The sequence below is a fragment of the Bactrocera oleae genome, chromosome 6 (assembly GCF_042242935.1).
Source record: "Bactrocera oleae isolate idBacOlea1 chromosome 6, idBacOlea1, whole genome shotgun sequence".
Classification (NCBI taxonomy): Eukaryota; Metazoa; Arthropoda; class Insecta; order Diptera; family Tephritidae; genus Bactrocera; species Bactrocera oleae.
Genome location: NC_091540.1, coordinates 13,128,694 through 13,156,222, shown reverse-complemented (window position 1 = coordinate 13,156,222; position 27,529 = coordinate 13,128,694). Strand labels below are relative to the sequence as shown.

General features: G+C 36.3%; 1 protein-coding gene across 2 annotated transcripts in view; it reads right to left on the bottom strand.

Moving 5' to 3' along the window:
• LOC106624799 (ankyrin repeat and BTB/POZ domain-containing protein 2) overlaps window positions 1–18,353 on the bottom strand; it is an 89,082-nt gene extending 70,729 nt beyond the window's left edge. For both annotated transcript variants that reach the window (XM_070111126.1, XM_070111127.1), the window contains exon 1: window positions 17,250–18,353. The gene's annotated coding sequence lies outside the window, so the exon portion shown is untranslated. The remainder of the gene's footprint in view (window positions 1–17,249) is intronic.
• Between the last annotated feature and the right edge of the window lie 9,176 nt (window positions 18,354–27,529).

The following is a 27,529-nucleotide window of genomic DNA, read 5'->3' as shown; positions in this document are numbered from 1 at the left end:
CTTTGCGCTCAGATTTTATAGATTAGGCTAAAATAACTAGAAATCTTTAAGGTTGGATATCAATCAAGCTAGTCATTTAGAAGGCTGACTTTGTTTATTATAATTTTATATATACTATATTTTTTTCTAAACTTCCATTAACTCAACTAACCAGTTTATGAGGGGACTAACGTAGACCTATTTTATATATACAATCACACACAAAAAAAAAAACACACACACACACACACATACGTACTTAAATATTTATGAGTGTCCAATAAATGAGTGTCTATAAATATTTATGTGCTTTTTATTTCTTCATCAACATGGCATATAAAATTTCACACCCTCTCAAAAAATGAATAGTCATCTGCAGTAACAACAACAATATAACGAACAATGCTACGTTGAATTCTAAATGTCAGTAAATTTTAATTAGTTATACACAGATAATCAAATTTGGTTTTAGTGGCAATTCTTGACACAGGTTGGTTGACAAGTGAGTAGTGCTCACCAAGAAATAGTTCCTAAGCTGTTCTTTTCAAGTTGGTACATCTGTCGTGAGAACACACGCAAAGTAACAAGTCATTCTGTCAAATAATTCTTTGTTTACAAGCCATTTGAAATTGACGTCTCAGACTATTTTTTTAATATGGAAAATCTTGAACTTGAATTTGATTCTTTGTATGAAAGGTTTAAAAGCAAAGGAAATTTATGAACAATTGTTAGAAGTGTATAAGGAGTCCTCACCTTCAAAACGCACTGTTGAATTTTGGGCTGGTGAATTTAAAAGTAGTCTTACTAGGATTTACGCGAAGGACAACCAACAACCGCAACCACACCAGAAATCATTGAGCAAGTTGACCATATTGTTGGTGAAGTTCCAAGTTTTGCTAAGCGTGAAATTACTAATGCCATAGGCATCTCAGACGAACGAGTATCTACCACCGTGATCCTAAATTGAAACAAGAACATTTATAGTGAACTGAAGCTGGCTGTTCAGCACCAAAGCAAATGAATCCACAACGATCAGCGAAGAAGGTTATGGCATCAGTTTTTTGGCATGCAAAAGGAATTTTGTTAATTGATTATGTGCAGAAAGGTCAAGCAATCAACTCTGAATATTATTGCAGCCTTTTGAAGTAGCTGGATCAAAAAATTGGTGTGAAAAGACCTAATTTGCAGCACAAAAAAAATAATTTTTCATCAAGACAATGTACTTGCTTACTAAGGTGTTTTAACAATGACAAAATTCAACGAATTAAGGTGCGGATTGCTTCAGTATCCACCATATTCAACAGATTTGGCTTCCAGCGACAACTACCTCTTCAGAAACCTGGAACAATTTCTTCGTATAAAGCGTTCGAAGAAAAAGCTATTACAGCCGTAGACGGGTATTTTGCAGAGCTTCCGGAAAGTCTTTATAGCGATGGCATAAAACTATTGGATAATTGTTGGAATAATTAAATAGAGATTATATTAAATAAAAAAATATATTTTGTACCGGTATTTTTTCATTTCGAGCGCAGAAACTTTTCAACCAACCTGTTTCTACGTATTATTACGGTGCATGGCTACTTTTAGCATGCTGAATATATTCTTATACAAATGAAGTAGAATAATGAGGCACTTAGTTGCAACTCAACACGGCATTTTACCAGAAAAATACTACAAACTGGTGTCACTGAAATTCAGTCATTTATAAGCCAAATTCAAATTGTTGATATTTTGATATTTCAATTAATAAATGAAAGATTAGAGATCTTTAAGTAAGCCTCCTTTATAATAATTATGTCCACAGTTTACTCGAAAAATGTATAAATAACCGTGAGCTACATTTTATGTAAAACATTTTCAAATTAAATATCTCAAATGGCAGCTGGTCTTAGCTTAGATCCGCCCTTTTATCAAAAATAAGCTAAACAATCTAACAGCCACTAGCATAAGAATGACCTAAACCTCACCTTAACTCGTCACACTTATCTGCGATAAATATACAACCAGTCTGATTGCCATTGTCCTTAAGTGCCTCAGTTGAGCTAACGTTTGTTTGAAATTATTAAAATCTAATTCCAAGCAGCATATATTAAACGGAAAAGAAAATATACAATTAACTTGCGTTTCAGTTTTTTTATAAATGTTTTGATATATTCAAAGACTATATTTATATGCAAAAAATATAAAATATATTGCTGAAGCATATATAACCGTCTTGTAATAATATAAACATTTTCTTTTTAAATTGCTGCACAGTCACTCAGATTCACGCATATCTTTAAGAATCTTTTGTATCAGCCAACTGTGTTAAAATCTCAGAAGTGTTTACTAAATCTACCCTCCCAAACTAACATACAATAATATATACATTACTATGCATGTCATCAGCGCACGAAAATAGGTGAGCGTGTGTATAATTTTATAATATCTTAGATAGGCGGCATGATACTGACGGTCGAACAGCGTTAACTGACACCGAGCGAAAAATTTTAATGAGACACCTCACTGTGAACCAAAAATACAAAAAATAAACCAAATAAGAAGCACAGTAGAAATAGCAAAAAAAAAATATCAAAATCATAGATAAATAAATTTGTAAAAGAAATTAACATTTTATTTTTATGCAAAATCGAGTGAACAGCGAGTCGGGCGTGAAAGACTCAAGAAACGAACTTGCTGTGCGGTCAGGCACACAACTCTGTAAGTTTGTGTGTATATATGGTATGTATACCCGCTAGCTGTCGGTGCAACCCAAATGTTTTGTGTAAATACACAATTTGTGCGTTTCTACGAACGGCGAACAAGCGAAAACACTACATAAATTATGGTGAAAATACGAAAAATAAACAAACGCAAGGGAAATGACAAAATTCTAGTTCACCAATTGGTCACCTGCACAGGCACACACAAGCATACACTAGCACAGAGAAAAACGGCATTTTAATGAAGTCGAAATGTTTTTACGCAATTAAATTAAATTAAAGCGCGTTTATGGTAATTACTGTCGCACACCAAGGCAAGGCTGGAGGCGGAGAGGCGCATGGCCTTACAAACACTTTTTTTTTATTATTTAACTGCTTTTCTAATTAGTGAATCACATAACCTGCAATACACGCTTAGAACTTATTTACTTACTTGCAACGTGGTTGCATGCTTCAATGTTTGCATATGTGTGTGTGTGTGTGTTTGTTAAATTGGCAGCATCATAATGGCAACGATTCACTAATCACTAATGCCATGCAAACCCGCACAGACACGCCAACACACACACACATATATATATACTTGCCACAAATGTAGTAGACGCACAGTTAGCAACATCTACTTAAAATGTTTCCCTGACAGCTTGTTGAAACTTATCTCCGACTTCATCTTTATTACTTTTATGGCAAGTCTTTTGCCCACAGCACGACTGCCACTGGGTAGCTGCGCACAGCTGCACACGGCTAACAACAGGCCAACAGTTTATGCAACATTAAAGGGAATGCGCACGCTAGACATTGTTGCGCTGCCATCGCATGTATTTATGCATACATTAACACAAACACGCACACAAATAGCTTTATTGTTGTTGTGCATAAATTGGCACTTTTCGCTTGCAACGGCAGACAGCAAGAACTTTCTCCTCAACAATAGCAAATGTTGCGCATGCAAAGCAACAGCACGTGTGCGCCGTGTGTGTGTGTCTGTCGGCTGGGTATTTAATTTTAATAAACTGCAAAGTCATTTTGCAGCGATTAACCCATTAAGTGTCCGGCACCACTGTCGCCTCCGACCAAATTGGTTAATCTCTCCACAAATAATTTTGCAGAGCAGATCTCGTGACGTATTTTGACATACATATGCACAGATGTGCTGCATGCAACATTCTCGTCACAGCATGCCAGATTGGGGTTTTACATATTTATTATATTAATACCCTGAACAGCGACGAAGTTGTAAGACCCAACAGATAACGGCTGAGACCCTTCAAATTATATACATAAATGATCAGCATGACGAGTTGAGTTGTTTTAGCCATGTCCGTCTGTCTGTCTATCCGTCTATCTGTCTGTACATTTATGAACTAGTCCATCAGTTTTCAAGCTATTGATCTGAAGTTTTGCACCTCACTAAGAAGCTGCTCTTTTGTCGGAATAACCGATATCAGACAACTATAGCATATAGCTGTCATACAAACTGAAAAATTGGAATCAAGTGCTTGTATAGGAAACTTTTTTATTTCACGTAATATCTTCACAAAATTTGGCATGAGTTATTTTCTAAGGCAGCAATGTAATCTACGAAGAAATTTTTTGGTTTGGATCACTATAACATATAGCTGCCATACAAATTGAACGATCGGAATCAAGTTTTTGCAGGGAACCTTTGTATTTCTGAAGGGTATTATATATTCGGAGTCAACGTTTTTTGTTTGTTTTTAATATTTTTTATTATCTTATCGCTACCTATCGCCTCAGTAATTTATTTATTGTTTATGTACTGCTGACACTCGCCTGGAATTGAGCCTCTCTTGTTTTTGTCATTAAGCTTAACTATATCTATATACCTATAACTATAACAGATGTGTCAGCTTACTCTTTTCAGAAGCTAGGAGCAATATTTTTCATTGATAATTAGAAAGGTAATAATGTGGAAAACTCCAAAAACTCCTGCTGCATAGTTTAGTACTTTCAGAACCAGTGTAGTCCTTAAAGAGTTACATTTTTAACGTGTTATCAATGTAAAGAAAATGATATTGATTTGAAAATATCATGAAAGAGCGATAAAAAAAAATAAAAGTCGCTATGTTAGTATTTCTCTGCGCTAAGGTGTTTAGTTAGTATTTGTTAGATTCGAACACGAGCACAAGACCATTAACTATGCGTCTTTGCTCGCAATCCGTCACATCTACGTAACGCTGGACTACGTGAAGTTATATTTTGCCAAGAGCAGTTACTCAAGAATTTTATATTGTTACAATAGCGACAAAAACAATAATTCGGAGGAAAATAAGGTTTATGGTTATTAACTTTGCAAGGAGACACAATTGCGTACACTCCAAATTACTTGCGACCTCGTTTAGAGCTGCCAACAGAAGAATAAAAAAAATGTTAAAGAGTTGTTTTGTTTATTTAGAGTAGACAATCTATAAAAAAAGTGTTCTTAAGATGCGTGGAACTATCGCCGCAGGCTGCTATTCATAGCGTATATGAACATATAGACATATTAGTTTGTATGGATTTTCCTGGAGTTTACGCCAGTTCATGAACTTGGTAATAGCGCTGTTACAAAAATATCAAAAATACTACACTATTCTTAGAGTTTGTAGTTTCTACTAGTCTAAATAATAAGATTGCAATTTTAGAGTAAGCTTTGTTATTAGCTAACTAGTTTGCATGTACATATGCAGCTTATTATTGAATGACTTATTACAGATATTTTTATGCAAAATCGAGCAATGCATGTCGCTTATGTCACAAAACTCTTGATTTTTGGAAAAAAAAAATAATTGCTGTCACATTTTATATGAATTTACAGGCCGCAAGGTATTACGAAAAATAATGACAACAAGTAATTTAACCAATTAGCTGGCAGTTATCGCGCAATTTAAAGCAAAAATAAGCGATTTAGTTTTTACTAAAAAAAAAAATAAATGAGAAATTGTTTGCCAAAAAACGCAGTATTGAGACTGCAAACGAGCGAATTTGGTGTGAAATGCCAAAAATTAAATAAACACGAAATAAATCAATACTGCGGTCAACAGCAACAAACGCACCAATTGGCAACACTGAGCGAGCAGCGAGTAGCAAGCAGGTTGCTAGTTAGCAGTCAGCAATTGGCAGGCGATACATTCGTGTCACTGAATGGCAACTTGTCCATTTGACTGCTGGCTCTAGGCTGCTTATTGGCTGATTAGTTGAATGAGTCGGGCAAAAAACGTGGCAACTGTTTGTTGGCTTGTCAGAGCGCTCGTGCTTACACAAAATTTTCCAGCGATTTTTGTGCTGCATTATTGTTATGTTATTTTCTTTTCTTGCTGTTGTTGTTGTAATAGTAGTGCAGCCGGCATATACCCGCTCCCGTTTCTTCAATTTATATTTGATTAGATTTCCAATGCAAATTCGTTGGCATTTTGGCGCAACAGCATGAAAAAGTAGTATCAAGTAAGCAGAAACAGAAACAAAACGGTTTTTGAGGCGCGCAATTGTGGCTGCGAAGCTCCAGCGTGCATGCGGGCGCAGCAGCAAAATAAGCAAATTTATGCAACAAGCACAAATAAACTGCAGCATGCACCAAGTGAGATGTTGTTTGCAAAATAAAAAACCAAAACAAAAAAACAAAAACAAGGCAGTAAAAAAATTAATAAAAAGCAAACAATGTGGCAAGGCTAGCTGCATGTTAGCAGCAACCAACAGCAGTGCCCCTTTAAGTCCGCGCCTCATTGCTTACAAAATACGGTCACGTTTTTGTTTTTACGCTGTTTTATTGTTGTTGTAATACTTGTTTTTATAAACAAAACCCAATAACAAGAGCCAAACATGAATATTTCATTTTGCATTCGCCTTCGCTTCGATTGCATTTGCTCGTTTTACATTTTGCATTTTAATTTGCCTTTGTACATTTACTCTGTTGATGCCACATTTTGTGGCAAGCGCACGCTTCAACATCAATGCCAAACGGTTGACGCGCAAATGCGCTCTGTTAACGAAGCGTCTAACGAAGTGTGTGTATAAGCGAGTGAGTGGCTGCATGTCGCACTGACGGTTGACTGTTTGACTGCTTGAACCACCAGTTAATCGGCTGCTCTGATACAATGCCGTTGCAAGGTTTGTTGTTTGCATATAAAAGTAATGAAATTGACAAGTCAAACTTGGCTGCCAAAAACAAACACTGCATAAAGAAACGCAAACAACAGTAACAGCAACAACAACAATAGGAACAAAGTGTGAAAATTCCAAAAAACAAAACAAAAAAAAAGTGAACGACGAACGGCCGAGAACCCACTCCTGTTTGAGTTCTGGTTGAAGATGTGGTTTCAGCTTATTGCTTACAGAAGCTGTGCTTACAGTTACAAAACCACGTTGTTGCCAGTAGCTCGTACATTATAGTGAGTAATCAACAGTAAAGAGTAGTCACCAGTTGTCAAACTTTTTTGAGGTTATTTATAAATTGCTGAAACATAAATTTCAACTGAACGCTAACGTAAATAATTGCTGTGAAATTTATTTTGTGACCAGAAAGTTTCCAGAAATTGTAAAAAAAAAATGAAAATTTTTTAATCTTCATCAATATTTCTTTTGTTGTCAAAATATGCTCCTTGGGAAGCGATACACATATGCCACGTCTTTTTCCAATCAACTAAACAGGCCTTGAAGGCCCGGATCCGGGATTGCTTTCAGTTCACTCTGCGAATTTTCTTTTACGGCCTCAATTGAGTCGAAACGGGTTTCACGGAGTGGTAACTTGAGTTTTGGAAATAAAAAAAGTCGCATGGTTCCAAATCCGTTGAATGCGGTGGTTGATCGATGGTCTAAATGTCTAAAGAGACTTGCAAACGATGGTCTTTTTGCAAAAAATTCAGCTCTTTTGGAACTAGCCAAGCATTGACGTGTCTCATGCCCAAATCAGTCAAAATCAAACGAGCTGCTTCACGGCCGATTTTTAGTGCTGTCTCTCTAACATTCGATTTCCTTCACTTTTTTGATGTTATCGTCAGTGGTAGACGTCGACGAACGACGGACGACCGGAACGAGGCATGTCTTTGACAGTTTCTCGATCATACTTAAAGGCTTTGCACCAGTCGTGGACTTGAGTTATCGATGGAATAGATACACAATGATTCCGTACTCGAAATTCGCTGCGAAAACAAAATTTAATATAAATTCTTTCTTCAAGATTTTTTTTCCATTATAAAAATCGTAAAATACTACTGAGGTCGACTGATTTCAACAGCTGCTGCAAACAAACTGGTTGACAGATTGTGCTCATTTTTGACATAGTAATTAAAGACAGTGCTACCAGCTTTACAAAGTGAAAAATATTTAACGCGGACAGTTTAAATGACAATTTCCGGAAACTTTTTGGTCACAACATTATGTTTAATTGAAAATATTTCAGCGGCTAGCTGTTCTTTGCGACCACTAGCCCGCGCACAATTGTCTCAAGTAAAAGCGGTTAGAACTTAGCATGCCAATAATTTACCAAAAAGTAAGCAAAACGCTTACAAACAGCAAAGTATGGCAACTCAGTGTTTTTTTTTCCACTCTCCATAATTGCTGCCAAATATTTGCTGAGTTGCTTATCTGTGCAATTTTTCTTAACCTTCATGCGTTTGTGCCCTTACTACGCGTTCCTTTTATTTAATTTCTTTGCATTTTTTGCTTCGCTGTTGTCATATTTTAACTTTCGGCCAAGGCATATGCACGTCCTGCAGCCGAACTTATCTTTACCATACAGTATTAAGCTTTTAATGTGCACAGCTCATGGAATGCTTAATTGCTTTACAAACTTTGAGGGCAGGAGAAAGTGTTCAATGCCAGCAGACAAGCAGTTATAAACATACGTCTGCGCATGCGTGCATGACACTGCTCATATGTGTGCGCGTTTTTTATGATTTTGTTGTGAGTCAATTTGTTTCATCGTCACTTCGACTGTGCTTTGCAGCATTTCAATACAAAAATTTCCTCAAACTTATGCTGTTGTTACAACAACAACCACAATACGCATTTCAGCTGTGGCTTTAGTTTTAGCAGTTCTTATTTTCTCGTTTACGCTGCTTATTTATACCTTTTGAGGTCTGCTGGTCGATTTACTGCACATTGGCACAGCATTCCAATGTTCGTGTGAGACACATACAAGCACACACTAGCGCTCGCGCATAAATACGCCATTTACATACAAACACGCATATTTTCAAGTATATATATATTTATACATATATATATATATATATGTATGTGTGTGTATGCGCGCGCGCCTCTCGTTGCAGTTTGCATGTTAAAGCGCGTAGAATCGCGGCGACAAAAATTGGGTCAGCGCTGTCATTTGGGGAATGCCTTTGCGGCCGCTTGCTACACACACACACAGACAGATGTTGTAGATTTGTAATGTTCCAGCAAGCATTTCTTACTATAATTAATTTACTGTTTTTTGCGTTTTTACTCATAATCATAAACCTCTTTGATTGTTTGACCAGCCACAGTGTGACATTTGCATAATTATTCATTGATAGCCCCAGATAACGAACAGCGTCTGCGCGCCAGCACAATAGTTCAAAAGTCAAGCAGTTGAACAAAGCGAATAACAGCCAATGGCACAGATAACGGTGCATGGTTGTTGGAGGTGAGCGCCGCGTCTCTGGCCTGCGCGCACGCAGTTCTTGTTGTACATATTGACCGTTACAACGCAGATTATGCCTTCAACATGAATGCTCGTTGGCGGCAGCTGACATTTGTGAGATATGCGACTCAGAAACACACACACACACATATGCACATTTTTTGTATTAAGCATAGCACGCGATAAAGCCAACATAAGCGGTATGGATTTTGTGTCTCGGAATTTCTTTTCACATTTCTTATGCAGCTGTCAACTGTCGATTTCCCTTTGCGACTTATTGTATGCTTCATTGATTATTGCAAAAATCAAGCAACAATGCGATTTTGAAACGCGCAGGCAGCCAGCTATACAATACAGCAAAGCTTTAATCTTTTGTTCAGCTGTAAGCTGTCCGCTACTGCCCCTTACGTTGAACTGCTTACCACAAATACATAGCACATTGTGTTACTTATTGACACTTGACACTTGAAGCGTTGCCTTTGTTTTGCCTGCAGTCGCTTTTCATTATCTCAGCGCACTTTGTGTTTCGCTAGATTGCATAAGACATGAAGGTTAACAGTTGGCCCGCTGTAGAGCGTTTTAAGCTGCAGCAAAAGCTTAAATGTCATATTTTTCAGTGCACTTCTGTATCATCACACACACACCCACACATATACAAAAGAGATATTTTCATTTTTTATGGTTGTATGTTATTGCTGTATGTGTGTGTGCGTGTACGCGGGCGCGAGTGGCTCGCAAACTGGGTGTGCGCTAAGTACACTCGCAGCGCGTTTGTTGCTTAAGTCTTTCGTTACGTTCAATTGCCGCCTGGCCATAGCTAGCGAATAAGCAAACAACACAAGCGCTTATTAAAAATATAAACAGTTTGATGATTTATTTACTTTTCTCACTTAATTCATGTTGTTATGCCGTGCACTTAAAAAATGCTGAATTGATTGCTGGCAAGGTTATTCAGCTGGCGGCGACTGTGATGTCGATTATATCAATAAATACAAAAATTTTTGGATATTAACTTAATAAATATTGTCTAGTTTGAAAAAAGCTGTGTTTTTATCACAGCTAATGAAAACAGATCGCTGACAGACAGTAAGCAGTGCTATATTTTGGTATTCTTATATAGAGTTGACACTTTTGAAAGACGAAATTCCGCGCGCCTTTGAAGTTGCTCCTCCTTTACTGATGGTTCAACAAAACAATTTTCCAATGTTATCAATAAATTATTGACACTGGAGGAAACTTAGCAAGAATGCAGTTAAATCATAGTCTGCATATTAGCGTATATTTTCATCTATCTATAAAACACAGGTTCTGTAGGCGTTATGAACCAAGCAAGTGCGGCTGAGTTCGAAATATTTTGTTTCTGTTACTTAGAAATGCAAAAATCATGCGCGCACAAATGGTTGTGAAAGCATTACAAAGTGACCGCGGCTTAACCTCAAACTGCTAAAAAATAGCAAGCTGTGTCAATAACTGAATTGTTTGGCTTTTGCGCCAGCGCCAGTGCATTTCTTTACCAGCAAAAAGGTTTTTTTTTTTTTGAAAAACTGCTCCATCGGCGCTAATGCGACTCCGCCAGGCGCATGCCATGTGCTGACTGTTTATTTGTATGAACTATTTTATATTTCCTACACACGAGCATAGACATGCAAGTGTGTGTGTGTGTGTGGCAACGAGTGGACACATGAAGCCCAGCGCGACTGTCAAGCGCGCCGCGTGGCATGGCGTGTCATGGTGTGGCATGTCGTGGCGCAATAGCCATTTCATAACGAAATTACCTACATTCAACTGTCATAAAAGCCACAATAAAATGAAGTTAGAGCGGCAGCACTTTGCGCATGCGCGCCATGCAATTGGAATTTCAATATGTGTAAAATTTTAAGTGTCCTTTGTTTTGTTTGAAAACGTTTGTTTTTTCTCCTGTGGCTTTTTGTGTACATACTTTGTAATTGTAATAATTTTAGCTTCGCCAGCAACACGTGTCCCCAATTTTCCGCGTTACGTTCAAGTGACGGTATTTCTTATTGGTTTGTAGATTTTTCTGCAATGCGCAAAATATTTGCAGCGCTCCTAGGCTGAGAGTTAGCAGTGAAGTGGCGCAGCGTTGTGCCCAAATGACTTGGCGGCTCAACGTCTCGACATCGTCATTGTCGTCTAAAACCCCCTCACAATTACTTACAATTACTTTTGTTCGGCGGCCTGCCGGCACGCTGTGGTTTCACTAGTATTTGTTGTTGTTGTTTGTTGTATTAAAAGTTATGAGCTTTGAATGGTCGTAATTTGCAAGTAATTTTCGTGTTCAAGCCATTCTGTTTGGGCGCTTTTGGTCTCGTATGTCAAGTGGTGACATATGTTGTAGCGTTTACACACACACACGCACACATGCATTGGTAAATATATATATGCACACAAGTAAAGCAAAAGTGCGGCAGTTGCGATTGTGTTTTGACTTTTTTTTTTTAATTATTTGTGTTGTGATGTCAAGTGCTTTTTCTATTCAAATAAAATTAAAATTGATTACATTTTTCAGCTGTGATGCAATATTTTGTAGGCAGGCCTACATACTTTTTTGCTTTGCAAGCAAAACTAGAGCAATGGGTTTGTATGTATATTTAACAAGTAAGGAAGAGCTTAGTTCGACTATAGCCGAACATTACATACCCTTGCAACTAACCAGCATCAAAGCCACGGAAGTACCTTCAGTTGCATAAGGTTTGTTAGAACAACGAAAATCAATATATCTATGTTAGTATATAGTAGTGTGGGTAATTTGTGATCAATTTCACATATTTTCGGCAATGAACTATAATATAACCAATATTATATGTTCAGAAAATTTGGCTAAATTATCTTACTTATTTGCTGATATATGCTACATAAAGTCAGCCGGTAGTTCGTAAATCTTTGTATTACATATAATAGGGGGGTAACGGCATTATTGACACAATAAAACCAATTTTTGACATATAGACCTATTATTATCAGAAAAGAATTATCTTCGAATTTCTATAATACATCTCACAGATTGACCGTTATTTTCGATAAAATGTTCGCTGTAGAAACTGCGGTACACATATTCGGTATCTGGAGGCGTGAATAGTTTTACTACGATTTGGACAATTGTTGGTAATAAGATTTCGCAACTCAAAGCCACTATTCGCGCAAAGTTGTATTTCGATATTTTCATTGGTGCTTGATTTGCATAATGGAAAGTGAAAGAATTGATAAAATTTGAAATTGTGTTATATGGGAAGTAGCCGTGGTTGCATTCCGAAAATGTAGTGTGAAAATAGGCGAATCACACTGAAATATAGGAATGTGAAGATAGTATTACATACTTAATTTGTTTGATATCGGAAGAGTAGATTCTTAACGAGAACGAAATGTGGGCGGTGCCACGCCTATCGTCCAATTTTGACTTCCTATAAAGTCCTCTCATACCATCTCGGGGGTAAAATTGAATGTCTCTGGCGTATTTAGTCATTGATTTATCACGCTTTAAGTAGGTTTTTAATAGCACCGTTATATAAGGGAGTAGGCGGGCTCACCCGATTTCAACCATTTTTAAAGTGTCGGTAGGGGTGTTGAAGAAATTTTTCTTGATCAAATTTGGTTGTTGTAGCTTAAGTAGTTTAGTAGATAGGTACTTTAATCCTCGTAGAGGACGGGACCACGCCCATTTTTTGTGCTCAGCTCTTGCTACTGTGATCCCCTGTGCCAAATTACAGTTATATATCTTAATTTAGTGCTTAGCTATGGTACTCTATAGATTGTCTGTTAATTGTGTTTTGTGGGCGTGGCAGTGTCCGATTAGTCTCACCTACAAATTCGTCTTCACTTTTTCGCTAAAGAACATGTTTACAAAGTTTTATTTTTACTCAAGTTACAGCTTGCACAGACAGTCACTCGGATTTCAACTCGTCTTGTCTCGTCGTCCTGAATTACATATCTAGCTCGATAAGTTTTAGGTGATACAAACAACCGTTAGGTGGGCAAAATTATTATATAATACTCTGTAGCAACATGTTGGAAGAGTATAAAAAGTTGTCTGCTAATCAGCGATTTAAGATGCAGTATGAAAATTTATTTAAAATTAATGTTTTTTTTATACAAGTGAAAACCTGCAACAAATATTTAGTTAGCAATTAAGACAACTATTTTTGCTATTGAACAAAAATTTTAATTTCAAAAAAATTGCAACAAAAAACTCAAACCCTCACCGTGTGTTGTCAGGCCAGCGTTGCATGTACTTCGTGTTTAACTCAGATGCAAAAAAAAAGTAATATTTATATATCCTTTCTACAGCATTTTTAAATTGAATAAATCAAAAGCGATAAAACAAAAGCGAAACCAATGCAACGGAAGTTGACTACGCGTCATATAATCTTAATAACAAAAGACTTTAGACACGAACTCGCTATGAAATTACCAAATGTACACACCGACCAATGTAAGGACTGTTTCCATACCCACCACTTTGCGTACATAAAATGCTGCAGCAGCATGCTTTTTGTTTGTATAACAACAACAACAGCAACAAATTTAAAACGGAAATGCCGCTTTTGTGATGCAATTAATATGCAAATTGCGAGTCATACAGAACAGAAATTAAGGGATGCTCAATCCACTGCAGAGGAAGGTTTTCTGCCACACACATACATGCAAGCACGAGAAGATATTTGCATGCGTGTGTATAGCAAAGCCTGTTGCGTGTGCAAAGTATTCTGCAATTTATTTAATTAAAGTGTGTGATAGAGGGGTTCACGCTCGCCGCAAATATTAGCCGCTTAACAATAACACTTTTTTTACTTTGGAGAGGCAAGTGCGCTAAGCTAAATAATAGAGATTTCATATTGCATTTTACGTCAGTAATTGTAACTAGCAATCAATTAAGCAGCTAAGCAACAGGTTTTAGATGCAATAAAACTGCATCTGAAATGGTAGTGTTATAATAGGCTCATGCGCTTGCTAGTCAAATTATGCAGACAGTAATAAAAGCTTCACTTAACTTAATTAGGGGTCTATTAAATTTGCGTATGGGTTAGTGAAACTTTAAGTAGGCTGCGATAAGTAATTCAAGCTGAAGGCGTTAATCGCGAAATTTGGGTAAGAAATATGGAGAATACTGTATACTCTTAGCTCTTAAGCGGTTACATGGGTTTCGTCGAGCAAAAAACTACCTATTTTCAATAATTTTTTTTTTCATATAAAAAATTTAATATTTTATTCAAACTTTTTATTAATTCGAAGATACATATTTGATAAATATTTTGTGAAATTTCAATCAAAGGAAAATATTCACAACTCGGTCATTACGCCGTCATTGTCGGCAGTCCATTGGAAAAAAGGTGCTTCCGCGACAGCAGAACTTCTGATAGGATAATCAAAAGTAAAAAGAAAAAAATATTTTGTAGTAATATTTGAACTAAGACCATTAACTCGCTATGAAGACAGAGAAAATACAAATAAAATGAAAATTGTATTTTTGGCAGACGTTTTTACAAACACATGCAAATTTTGGTAAAAATTTTCTCGACGTTTTCTCCGTGGCAAGAACTTGTAAATTATATCTCAAAGACTTGTGTAAAATCGGTTGAGTAGTTCGAGAGCAATCTTGACAACCGACTTTGAAAACACAGTTTCGAAAAAAACGCGTTTAAGGTTTTAAGTGATTTTAAGTGACTATATAGCTGACCTCAAGCGCGCGCAATTTTTCAAAGCGGTATCTCAAAAACTATTAGTGGTATCAACTTGTGAATTTGGGGCAATATTCTGAAGATGTCATGGAATTAAATTTTTTTGTTTTTTGAAGCCGTTAAGCCCATGTAACCCCTTAACTCTTAACGCTGTTCTACCCTTTTACACATTTCGCTTCAATTTTTAACTAACTGCCTGCGGCAAAATATAACAAAGCTACTGTGCACAACACTAATTACAAATCAAATCAAGTTATTGAAGAAATTATCAGCTTGCAGATCGATTATGCAGACGGAATCCAAGAGGAATGGTAATAATAACAAAATAAATGGAATTTTAATTGTCGGAAAAGCTGTACAAGATATGAAGAAATGAGCTGCTTGCACAAACATACACACGCACAAGCATTATTAATTTGTTCAATTAAGGGCAATAATACTTTTAATTCACTTAAAGCCTACAACCCTGAGACAGTGGTTGATAAAACGACGCCACTGTAGACTACCTAAGCCATTTAGGCGTTATTTTTTTGTACCGCATTATATATTAAGGTGGAGCGAAAAAAAATTTTTTGGAAAAAAATTTTTTTTTTACGTCTAGAGGCGGCACTCAGTTTTAAAGTAAAGTTTAGAGTTAAAATTTTTTCTTTTTTTTGTCCAAAAAAAAAAGTTTTTTATTAGAAATATTAAAAAAAAATTTTGTTTATAGCCTACAAATTTGATCCTCAGGATAAGCAAACAACAAACAATTTTTTTTTCGCTCCACCCTATTATATATTCAGTTATGTTTGATTGCAGGATGCTGTGGGCCGGGCTAACCTAAATTCTTGCAATCCGTAAATTGTGCCATTCGAAAGCGTGCCGCAGCCAGATATTCAATGCCACTACAAAGCCACTACATCCGCAAACAGCAAGCGAACTCGAAATCTTAGTGAAATAAAGCTAGTCTTTGTAAATTGCTTTTTGTTATCTATGAAGTCAATAGAATTCCAGGCGGTCACTTGTTTCTGCTTACTCTCTGGTTTGCATTGCTTTTGTTTTCCATTCGTTATTGTTGTTTTGTTTTGATTTTTGTTATTTTGTCACGCATTGAAGAAAGTCACATTCGAAAGTGAACAAATTTCCGAACTGGATTGCCGTTGTCTGTTCGCTACCTGCCAAGCGCTTTAATTTGAATTAGAATAGTGTCAGCGTAGTGAAAAAAAAATGTTTATAGCAAAGAATAATTCGAAAATATCTACAACTTTGTCGATTCGATTTAGCTGCCGCACACATAGGCAGTTTAGTAACGTTTGTACAGTTTAACAGAGCCAAAAAAGTGTTTGTATTTCGTTAAGCATAATAATTGCCTCCGAGTGGTAGCTAGCATGGTTGTATATGTGTATGTAAGCACTACAAAGTAATAAATCGAAGTCTTTTGTTTGCTTTAAAGTGGAAATAAATTTATAAGACGCTTAATTACGTTTACTTTGTGCGTATAATTTTAGAAAGGTAAGAAAAAATTTGTAAAAAGTTTAGCTAACGCTCAGCGTTAATAGCAAATATTAAACGAAATATTATATTGTATAGATTTAGCTAACCATATTTTTCCCGGCAAAATCGGGGATGTGTTTTTTTAGTCGTAGATTTTTTCCATATTATAATTCGCTGAAAATCGCAACATACAGATAATGGGTGAGAGAGCAACACAATTTTATTCAATTCACCCCTTTTTGTTTTTGTTTCTAAGGCCGAGACGCTTGACTCGAAATACGGACTGTTCTGGTCAAACCGGAGCGAATGCTACCGCTAAGTACTAAGTACAGATGCTTACCGCAAATTCTTTTTTTTTTATTAAATTATTTTGGGGAAATGTATTGCATAGCAAATAAATATAATGGTTCCAAGAAAAAAGAAATTTTTTAAACTAGTTCTCATGCACTAAAATTAGTAACAATATATTTTCATAGTTTCAGCGAGGAAATCAAGTCTGAACTCAGCGCTTATACTTTTCCATCGAGTTCCGGCCTTAAGTCTTTCATATCAAATGAAGTTTCTGCCTTAAGTCTTTTAATACTGAAGAAGTTTGTGTCTTAATTCTTATTTTAAGTATTACAATGGGCCTTCTAAAGGCCTAGGTGTGTCGAAAGACAGCCACTTTACCTACCTACTCAAGTCTTATATTTACAACAAAGTCTCTTTATTGCATATACACGATTGTATACAGTTATAAAAAGGTGTTAAACATAGTTAATTTATTATTTATGACTCAACTACCTTCGTATGCAATAATCCATGCAAAAAAACTCCGTTAACTTCTTTCCGCAGCTGCAATCACTTTGCGCTTTGCTCCGCTCACTATAGAAATCACTATTCGTTGATCGTTAAACGAAGCACTTTTGATAGAAATCAAAAGTTTTGCAATTTCAAAACGCTTATATGGACTATAGGACTCAGGCAGGTATTAATAATTTTTGATTTATGCACTTAAAGTATGCAATGCAATGCGCTGCTGAATGTATGCTTTAGTGTAATGTGGGTGATGTAATGGCAAAAGCGCAGTTATATGGCGCACAATAAATTTTGCTTTATATGGTAATATAAATATATAACACTAGAGCTCATTTTGCTTTACGCCACTTTTATTTTATCAATAATTTTTAGCTGAAAGATTTTAATGGCTGTTTAATGTATGTTGATTTTGCACATTTACAAAGCAGCTTAAATTGCATAGGACACAGCTAACACCAAAAAAACTAATAATAATGTAAATATTCAAGCGGTGAGGTCCTTATCTGCACAAAGGTGTAATATTTGCCGATACTTTCTCTTTTAGCAGCTTCTGAACGACACAGCAGCCTTTCTGTAGTAAACAATATACGTAATTACAGTTATTTGTATTACTAAAGTATTTTGTTGTTATTTTTTTAGAACTAAATTTTTCTATTTGACATTTGTAGCTATACCAACGAGCAACCACAAGCCAAAGAAAGCTGTGCCCAAGCAGCTGTACTTTTTTTATTGTTGTTGTAGATTACAGACTCCTCGTTATGTGGCTTTGGTTGCAATTTTCTATTGATTGCTAGTGCGCAGAATTTCTTCTTCTTTAATTCGCAAATTTTTCGCATAGTTTAGGTGCACTTTTTCACTGCCTCACTCTTTTCTCGCAGTGAGCGCTGAGCTGCTTCAAGTTTAACACTTTAAACCAAAAGCCATAAAAACAAACTAGAAATTTGTTGTATGTTCGTATAAGCGATTTTGTACAATTTCCCCACTGATGTCACTTTTGTTTTACTTTCCACACCGGTTCACTAGACCCGACTAAAAAAACAAAAACGTACAAACGTCACAATCCGCAGAATTGTTCTGTTGCTCACGAAAGCCGACACGCAACTGTTGCTTGACCTGTCGCAGACTCAGCAATGTACTCGATTTTTACTCGTGCTCAAACTTGACTGCAGCAATGGCAACACACATGCAACACCGCATAGAGAGCGTGTGGCTCACAAATTTGCTGTAAATATCAGCTGAAGTAGCAGTGAACGTACACAAAACATCGCAGAGCAAAAGTTGAAGCTGAAGTTATCTCTGCTTATGGACATTACATTTGCTTGGCTGGAAATGGGCTGACAGATGGAATGAGTGCTTTTCTTATTGGAAATGAGGGTGGACAGCACTTACTTGTGTTCTGCTTAAGCGTGTAAAACGTTTTAATTTTTATTAGTGCCTCTATTAAAAATACACTTCCAAAATTATCCATGTAAAATTGTATGTTTTTAACTACAAGTATATATAATTCAATTATTTCTAAAGCAGATATCAATATAGTTATTTTAATGAATCCTTTTACCCATTAAAACCGTTCGAGATTGTACCTTTATATAGCGGTAGTTAGCATTATTATTTGTACGTGTTTTTTGTATGGAGAAAATTACTTGTAGACAGGGTTGCAAATAGTGCATTAAAAAAAATAATATAATTAACATTTGTATCAAAAAAAAAAAAATTTTTAATAATATTATTAATAACTTACATACATACTGTATTAAAAAATAAATTAATACACTTTAATTCCAAAAACCGGCTTAAAAATTTATTTTTAATTTTTAATTCCAACTGCCGGTTTAAAAAATCAAAATTGAAAAATGTTAATGTGAAGCATGCATTTAAAAATTAAAAATAGAATTTGCTTTAGACATTCACATTTTTTTGAGTTCATGCAAATCAAAAAGTAATATTTTAAATTTTAAATTTAAAAACTTGAAATTTATTCACAACATCGGGCTTAAAAAATTAAAATTTAATTTTTATGCCCAACATCTTATCGTTCGCCCTATTTAAAACTCGGTCAATACGACGTCATTTCCGGTAGTTTATCGGAAAAAAGGGGCTACCGCGTTGACAGCAGAACTGCTAACAAGCTCATCAAAAGTAAAAAGAAAAAATACCTGTTTGCACTAAGATCATTAACTAGGTATTAGAGTGAGAAAAAACAAATAAAGTGAAAATTGTATTTTTAGCAGACCTTTTTGTAAAAACATACAAATTTTAGTGAATATTTCTCGACGTTTTTCGTTTTTTAAATATAATAATTAAACAAAATAAAATCCGCCGCGGCAGGACCTTGTAAATTATATCTCAAAGGCCTGTGTAAAATTTCATTTATTGACAACCGACTTTGAAAACACAGTTTCAAGAAAACGCGTTTAAAGTGACTATATAGCTGACCTCGAGCGCGCAACTTTTCAAAGCGGTATCTCCAAAAAAATTACTGGTATCAACTTGAGAATTGAGGACAATATTCTAGAGATGTTATAGAGCTAAATAAGACAATAAATTTTATTTTTTATTTTTTGAAGCCATGACACCCGTGTAACCTGTTAAAAAATTAAAATCTAATTTTTCCCAAATTTTGGAATTAAAAAATAATTATAAAAATTGTATTCACAGTTCTAAAATAAAAATAAAAATTTATTTAACGAATCGAACATAAGCAGTTCTGTAACACAGTGACTAATTGACCAACTATTTAAAGCTAAGCTAAAATAAGGCACTCAATTCCATTACTCATACGCTCAATTTGAACTCGCTTTTCTACTCATGGCATAAAGTGTTATATTCAGGAGCATTATTTGCGCTCACGCTCTTTATTACAGCATTCTCTGCTCAGCGCTTCTTATGCTTTGAAATATTGCTGCCACATAATGAACCATTTCGGCATTTTTCGCATTTTTACCACAAACTTTATGAACATATCTGCGCATTCGATTTGCTCTGCAGCGCAGAGGCTTAGATACGCCGGCTTAAGCCGCACTTAAGGCAATAAAAGCAGCGTGGCGTTGTTGATATGTTTCGGGTTTGGTATACGCAAAACGCCGCTGCAATTTGTCAACTTAATAATTGTTGTTGTTGCAGTGATTCAATTCTGTAACCCACAAAGCTGAAGCTATAATTTTATTAGAAAATCGTTTAATATTTACTGTGCTGCTTTCGTCAATCTTCAAACAATTCAGCCACTTTGATCTACAGACTTATATAAACCGCTCTAATACTTATTGCATTCCCTTCTAATTTTTTTTTTTGTATCTCTTTTTGTACTTTCTGTTGTAATGCCAAGCTTTTATGGCCCACCATTCCTCTTGCACATGCAATTTTATGCTCCTGTAAATTTTCGCGCTCAGCTTCTTCTTTGCTTTGCATTGTTTTTCCAGCAACAACATTGGCGCATTTTAGCACAACAACTTTTGCGCTTTACTCTGTTACTCACTGCTTTGAATTCGCTTCGTAGATTTTATATTGGTACTCCTTTACATCCTTACCGGTGTTTGTTTGTTATTGTTGTTTTTGTTTGTATGGCTGTCGCTTTATCTTTCATCATCAATCCCTTTCTCAATATTATGAGCTTAAGCATTGCCTTAAGTATATTTTAATTATTAAATAAGCGCGTGGATTTATTGGATTTTATATTTATGCCAAACTTCACAGTCTCCTTTCGCTGTTTTATTATTCTTTTACACATTTTTCTTCTGATCCACGAGCATTTTCGCTTGCTGCTGTCGGCGTTGCGTCAGCGCAAACGTCGCAATTTATGACGCGCATTTAAGCTCCTCAAATTACAAGCGTTTAATATACAATAAATGTAAATTTGTAATTAAGTGCGTGTGTGTGTTTATTTATGGATCACTGCTGATTAACGCGCTTTTTATACTTTTAACGAGACAAATTGATGGACATCTTCGCGATTGTGACCTTTAATTGCGCCTCCAACGCGCTGAAGTTATAAAATGAAGAAGATTGCAGCGAAAATAAAAGTTACAATAAATTTTTCTTTTTGGTTTTCGTTTTTGAATACATATTTATTAGCTGATATTTATGGCATCACTAATGAGCGTTGGCAGCATGCGCTTAAACAGATAACTGTAAAGCTGAAGCTCTTTTATAAGACGACGGTGTTGAATTGGTCGATTTTTGGTATTGGCAGCGCCCCATAGATTGTTTTAATGTACAATTTGAGAGGGAAAATAAGATTAATACGAATTTCACTATGACAAGCTTAGATTAAGGATCGCCATTGTTGCTTTTTTTTCGTAAAATTTTTCTGTTTACAAAATATCAAACCGATCAAGATTTTAAGATTACCTAGTTATTGCGAAATTAAAAAGTTTGCTTCCTATATTGGTTTTCTAATTAAGAAGTCAGATTTTGAAACCACTACCATGTCAAATAAACAAATACGAGGTTTGTTCAAATAGTATCGCAAATTTTGTAATTCTTAAGTAAATGTTTACTGGTGTACCAGTATGAAATGAGCGTTCTTTTGTGAAAATTAAGTACTAATTTTGAATGGGAAAGTAAAGAAAAACGGTACGTGTGGCACTCGGGGACTGCGGCGGTAAAGCTATTGCATAGCGTTTTTTATCAACTTATGCAATTATAATTAATTATTTATTTATCAAACAGTATTTTTTTTTTGATTCAAACGAGATACTGTTCCAAAAGGTGGGATAGCTTTTTACCATAATAATAATAAGGTTACTAATATTATGACTCCGAATATTGAATAATTTATTTTTTATTAATTACATTTTTATTAAATTCCATATTTTTATTTGCCATTAAAAAATTGTTTCTTAAATATTACTATTTTGGATCACCCTGCTGTCTCTTCAATTGATTTGTTCCGCTTGAGATATGCCAAATTACGCCTAAAAGTATGCAAGCATTTTGCGCATAGTTTGTGGTCGTGTTAGGTTTATTTCCGTTACGGAATTTCTTGATTCAGTCCCCGCGCTCAAAGCCAGCGATAGAAGCTAGAAAATAGCTTAAAAAATTATTCAAAGTATTGATCATTGCTTTTTACTTATTTTGACCACCTTTCTGGCAATCTGTGGATACCATGCCAATAGCAATTTTCGTCTTTTGAAGCAAACCAATCAGACACCCAAGTTTCGACTTCTGCGTAGGAAACGAAGTGCTGCTCAGCCAATGTCGTGCAATGTCGTGTAACAAAATTACTTTGCCGTGTCTTCTGACCCTTTCTGATCGTTTTTCGATCAATGCTTGGTTCAAATTGATCATTTGTTGTTTCTAGCGTTTAGTATTAACAGTTACACCGGGTTTAAAAGCTCATGATATAACACACCCTTCTTATCACACCAAAAACCGAGCCTTCCTACCGAGTCGATCTGTTTTTGCAGTCGATGTCGTTGTCGCTTTCTCGGATTAACCCACGATTTTTTCCGTTTAAGATTCTTGATATAAATTCATTTCGATACAAAACTGATTGTCTTTCGTGTTTTTAAAGCAAAATTTCAGAAGTGTTTTTTCGGTTTTCCTTTTGTTTTTAATTCGAATCAAGTAGCTCCCATTTGCCACACTTTTGGATCTTTCCCATAGCTTTCAAACGCTCTGAAATTGTTTGTTGTGCAACATTTAACATGACTGCCATTTGATTTTAACTCAAAGTATAATCTTCATTAGCTGAGCTTAGCGCTCATTTCATACCGGTACACCTGGTAGTTATTCATGAATATCTATTTGGTTCTCTGCAAAGTAATCGCCTCTAGATGTAATCCACTTATGCCAGCATTATTTCCAATCATCAAACCACTTAAAAAAATAATTTGTTGTGATCTTATTCAGCTCCTCCTATGATGCAGTTTTTAGCTTGCCTCTTCAGTTTTGGGAACAAAAAAAAGTCACAGGAGGCCAGGTCTGGTCGTATATATGTAAGTGTAGGTACTCAAGCTCGAGATCACTGGAAAACATCAAGATGGCAGCTTTAGCGTTAATAGTAAAGAAAATCGGATAACACAAGCAAATCCATTAAGTTCTGGAACACCACAGACCTTTTCTTCCAAAAAGTTGTATAAGCCAGGTAGAAGAATTTTAGGGGTCTAAAATATCTTTGGCCGGATCATAACTCAATGTTTGTTTTATAAACTCCATAATTTTCACTGGTTTTTCAAAAACTCTACAGGCGTTAGAAGGACTTTATAACTAAAAAAAAAAATACTGTCTCTGCATTAGAGTTCTTTATTAAACCCTGACGAGGGTATATTAAGTTTTCCACGAAGTTTGTAATACCCAGAAGGAAACCCTCGGAGACCCTATAAAATATAGCATACTTCGGTTGAAATTCGAGAAAACATTTTCACGCTGTTTGACACTTTAGAGTCCATAAACGCCGCAACAAAACGCACCTCGCCCACACGAATGTGGTTTAATGTGCCGAATAGTACACACACACAAACACAAACAGAGAAACAGTAACAATGAAAGTTCTAATAAGAATGTCTGCAGATGCATGCGAGTCAACGGAGGCCAAGGTGTGGGCCATTGGTGGCAGTGCAATTCCTTTAAGTTGCACAAAAACATGAAATTCTAACGAGCAAAATTAAAAAATAACAATAAGCTGATGCACATATAAAAATAATATTGCAATAATAACAATAATTGCATGTAATTATTGGCATTAAAAAATGTGCAAGGCAACCGAAATGGTTGCAGCGTATGCATACATATATATATATATATATATAAGTGTGTGTGTGTGTGTGTGTCTCGTGCTCCTCTGTTGTCGACGCTGTAGCGAGCAGCTGTCCCTGGAGATTCCTTGCCGGGCGAGCAAATTCTCGACTTGCTTGCGTTATAAAATGCAGTGAAGACACTGAAAATGCACGAAGAGGCAGCAGGCAACGTGGTTGAGCGCATGTAAGCGTAAGCAGAAGAAGAAGGTTTTGTCTTCATGGCAGCTGGAGGCGGTGTAGAAGCAGAGGTTGCAGCGGTGTCACAAACTTTTGTGTATATATATATTATAATATATGAAACATAGCGAAATCGGTTAGGTTAGAATCAAGCCAAGTTGTTAGGTCTTCATAATAGACGGATTAAGTGCTGTCACAAAGCAATTTCGTTCAAAGCACAGACAAGGTTAAGCAATTATATGGCAAAGTGCAAGGTGGACACTCGCGAGCGCATATTTACGATAAAAATCCCGAAGAAGCACACAAAAAACTATTCATCTAAAGCATATTGGGATTTCAGCAATATCAGTGAGTAACAGTGAAGACCAACACATAATGTATACAATATCTTGAGCACCACCATGGCGGAGAGTCCAGGTTTGCGAAAGCCTGGCGCACATATCGCATAGCTCCAGGGTGAAATGCTGCATTGCTGCGTTGAGTGGCATAAAATGCACTGAAATGAATTGCATGCCCGTTTTGTTGGTTGGTACAGCTGCACCTATCGCTAGCTGTTGTTAGTAGTTGTTGTGGCGCAGCTTGTTGACTGCTGCGTTGCAACTGCATTTTGGTCTTTTGTGCGCAGGAGCAGCGAAATCGTGCCACCAATAAAAGCAACACAAATCCGCAGCAAGGCGAAGGCTACACTTTGTTGCGGGCAAAGTGCGGTAGTGAAGTCGGCTCGCAAAGGCTGCGAGTGCGAGCGCTGTTGCACGTTGTTGCTGGGGCTGGGGCTTTATGTTGTTGGTGTTGTTGTTGGCATTGTTGTTGTTGTCGTTTTGGCCATTGAACTGTCTTCTGCGCTTTCAAAGCGCGCTATGTGACTAAGTTGACTTGCGACTTGACGGCGATGCTGCAGCAGCAACAACAACAATACCTACCAGCATGTGTGTATGTATGTAGTTGGTTGTATTTGTTGCTGCCGCTGTGTTGTTGCTATTGCTGTGCGGCTATAAAATTACATTGCTTTTGCTTTCGAAACTTGGCTGCCACCGTTCTTCGCTTGTTGATTTCCTTAACTTCGAATCTCTCGCAATTTTTTTTGTTTTTTGTTTTTGTTGTTGCCTTTTCACTATTTTCCTTGTTTTAGCTGTGCTGTCGCAGTTTTTGCTGTCGTTGAAAATTGTTACTAAAAAAAATCGATAAGTATACAGCAGCAGCTAGCACAACAACGGCAGCAGTCGCGGCAATATCAACCACAACAACAACAACTGCTGGGTAAAGCTGAAGCGCTTTTATCTGTATTGTTTTTGTGCATTTTTGAGTTTTTGTTTTTAATTTTAGTACTGGCAGGAATTTTTGCAAGTGTTGCACTGGAATGTGCGCGTGCGCATGCGCAAATGCTGTGTCATTACAGGAGCCCCGCTTTTCTGCCTTCTTCAATGTTTGTGCTTTGTGCTCTTCATTTCTTGCGTCAGCTATTCGCAATCAATGCCGTTGCGGCTGTGGCAGCGTCCTTTTTCACGTACTTGAGCTGCCGACGCATATGACCGTAGACATAAATACATGGAATGTACGCCTTATAAACACATGGGTGCTTATGTTGTAAATAGCGCAGCACTTTTAAATCGATATGGGCTTAGAAAGGGCTGTGCAAAAATATTCTAAATCGCCTAAGGGATGTTTGAAAGGGAGTATTACTTGCTGAAACAGGATGGCGCATAATACAACAACAATAAAAAGTAATATGTAAGAAAGGAGTTTTATTTTCATAAAACCTATATTCCGATTCGATAGTCCAATTAGAATTCTATCTACATATATATTTCTGTTTGTTTATATTTCTTAATAATTTTTACTGTTGATTCGTGAGCTTGCATTAAATTAATACAATATTTTTTTAGTCTGAACAGGGTATATTAAGTTTTCCACGATGTTTGTAACACCCAGAAGGAATCGTCATAGACCCTATACAATATATATTTAAATGATAAGCGTGACGAGCTGTGTCGATTTAGCCATGTCCGTCTGTCTGTATAGTCCTTCAGTTTTTGAGATATCGTTATGAGATTTTGCACACGTTCTTTTCTCAGCAATAAGCTGCTCATTTATCGAAACCGCCGATATACGATTATTATAGCATGTAGCTGTCATACAAACTTACCAATTAAAATCAAATTCTTGTAAGCAATCTTTTGTATTTGTAAAATCGGTGCAACCGAAGTTAAAGTTTTTACTTGTTTTGGTATTCTTTAACATAAATTTGTCAATTCAAGCATTACAAGTGACTAATTTCTGAGAACAAAAAACGAAAATATCGATTTCACTTTTAACACTGAAATACACACACACAAACTTCGTCAATGTTTTTTAATATTTACATATTAGCACTAATAGTCTTCAACTTAGCCGGAATCGCGCATTTATACGAGCAGTTAAACTTCGACTGTCTCTTCTAACTGCCCACATCAGCACTCATTATGACACTGAGTTCTTCAAAAGACACTTGAAACTATAACTTTAGTGCATTTTCAGGAAGCAATTAAATTAAAGCGCCATAAATGCAACCAGCAAGCCACCTAACTAAATGACCGGTTAGTGACACATCGTACGCGCCCAGTATCAAGTACCATTCTCGATAACTCGACAAAGCAGCGCGAGTTGGCGTTTATCATAAACGACGAGCATCGTTTGAGAATTCCAAAAATGTAGCCTTCATTTGTCACAAATTGTTGAGAGCATTATTCTGGCAGTTGTCAAGCGTATGACAGTTTGGAATTTCAGGAGAAAATTAGATAACAAAATATAATAAGAAAGCAATAAAAACAACAATAAACATATTATTGCGCCTAATAAAGCTGAAATGCATGGCCATTTGACACAAAACACACATACACACACACACATTGAAGGCGTAGTGTCTAAGCGGTGACTGCATTGAGGCCGCTGCTGAGCAAACCAAATTGATGGTTATCTGATTGCTTCCTCAACCCTAACACAACATGCACTCCAAATTTACTGTTGTACTGATTTGTTGTTGTTTTTTTGTGTTATTATTTCTCTGCTGCTTTCTACTATTGCCTTTGTTATTGGAAACCTCAATTTTTTCTCTTACCAAACTCTCTAAACATTTCAACTATGCCTCGCTGCCGCTATGATGGCAAGATGGCAAAGGCAGGCACCGAACAATGGGCACGACTTGATTGATTTGGAGTCATTTGTTCTTTCGGTAAAATGCGGTTTTGGTATCTCAGCACACACACACACACACACTCAAGCAAGCACATACATAGCGCGCCAAAAACAACAACTGCAACTGTCTAAGGTCGCTGTTCGCGCATTGTGCGGCTGCAGGTAGTACGCGACGGTGGA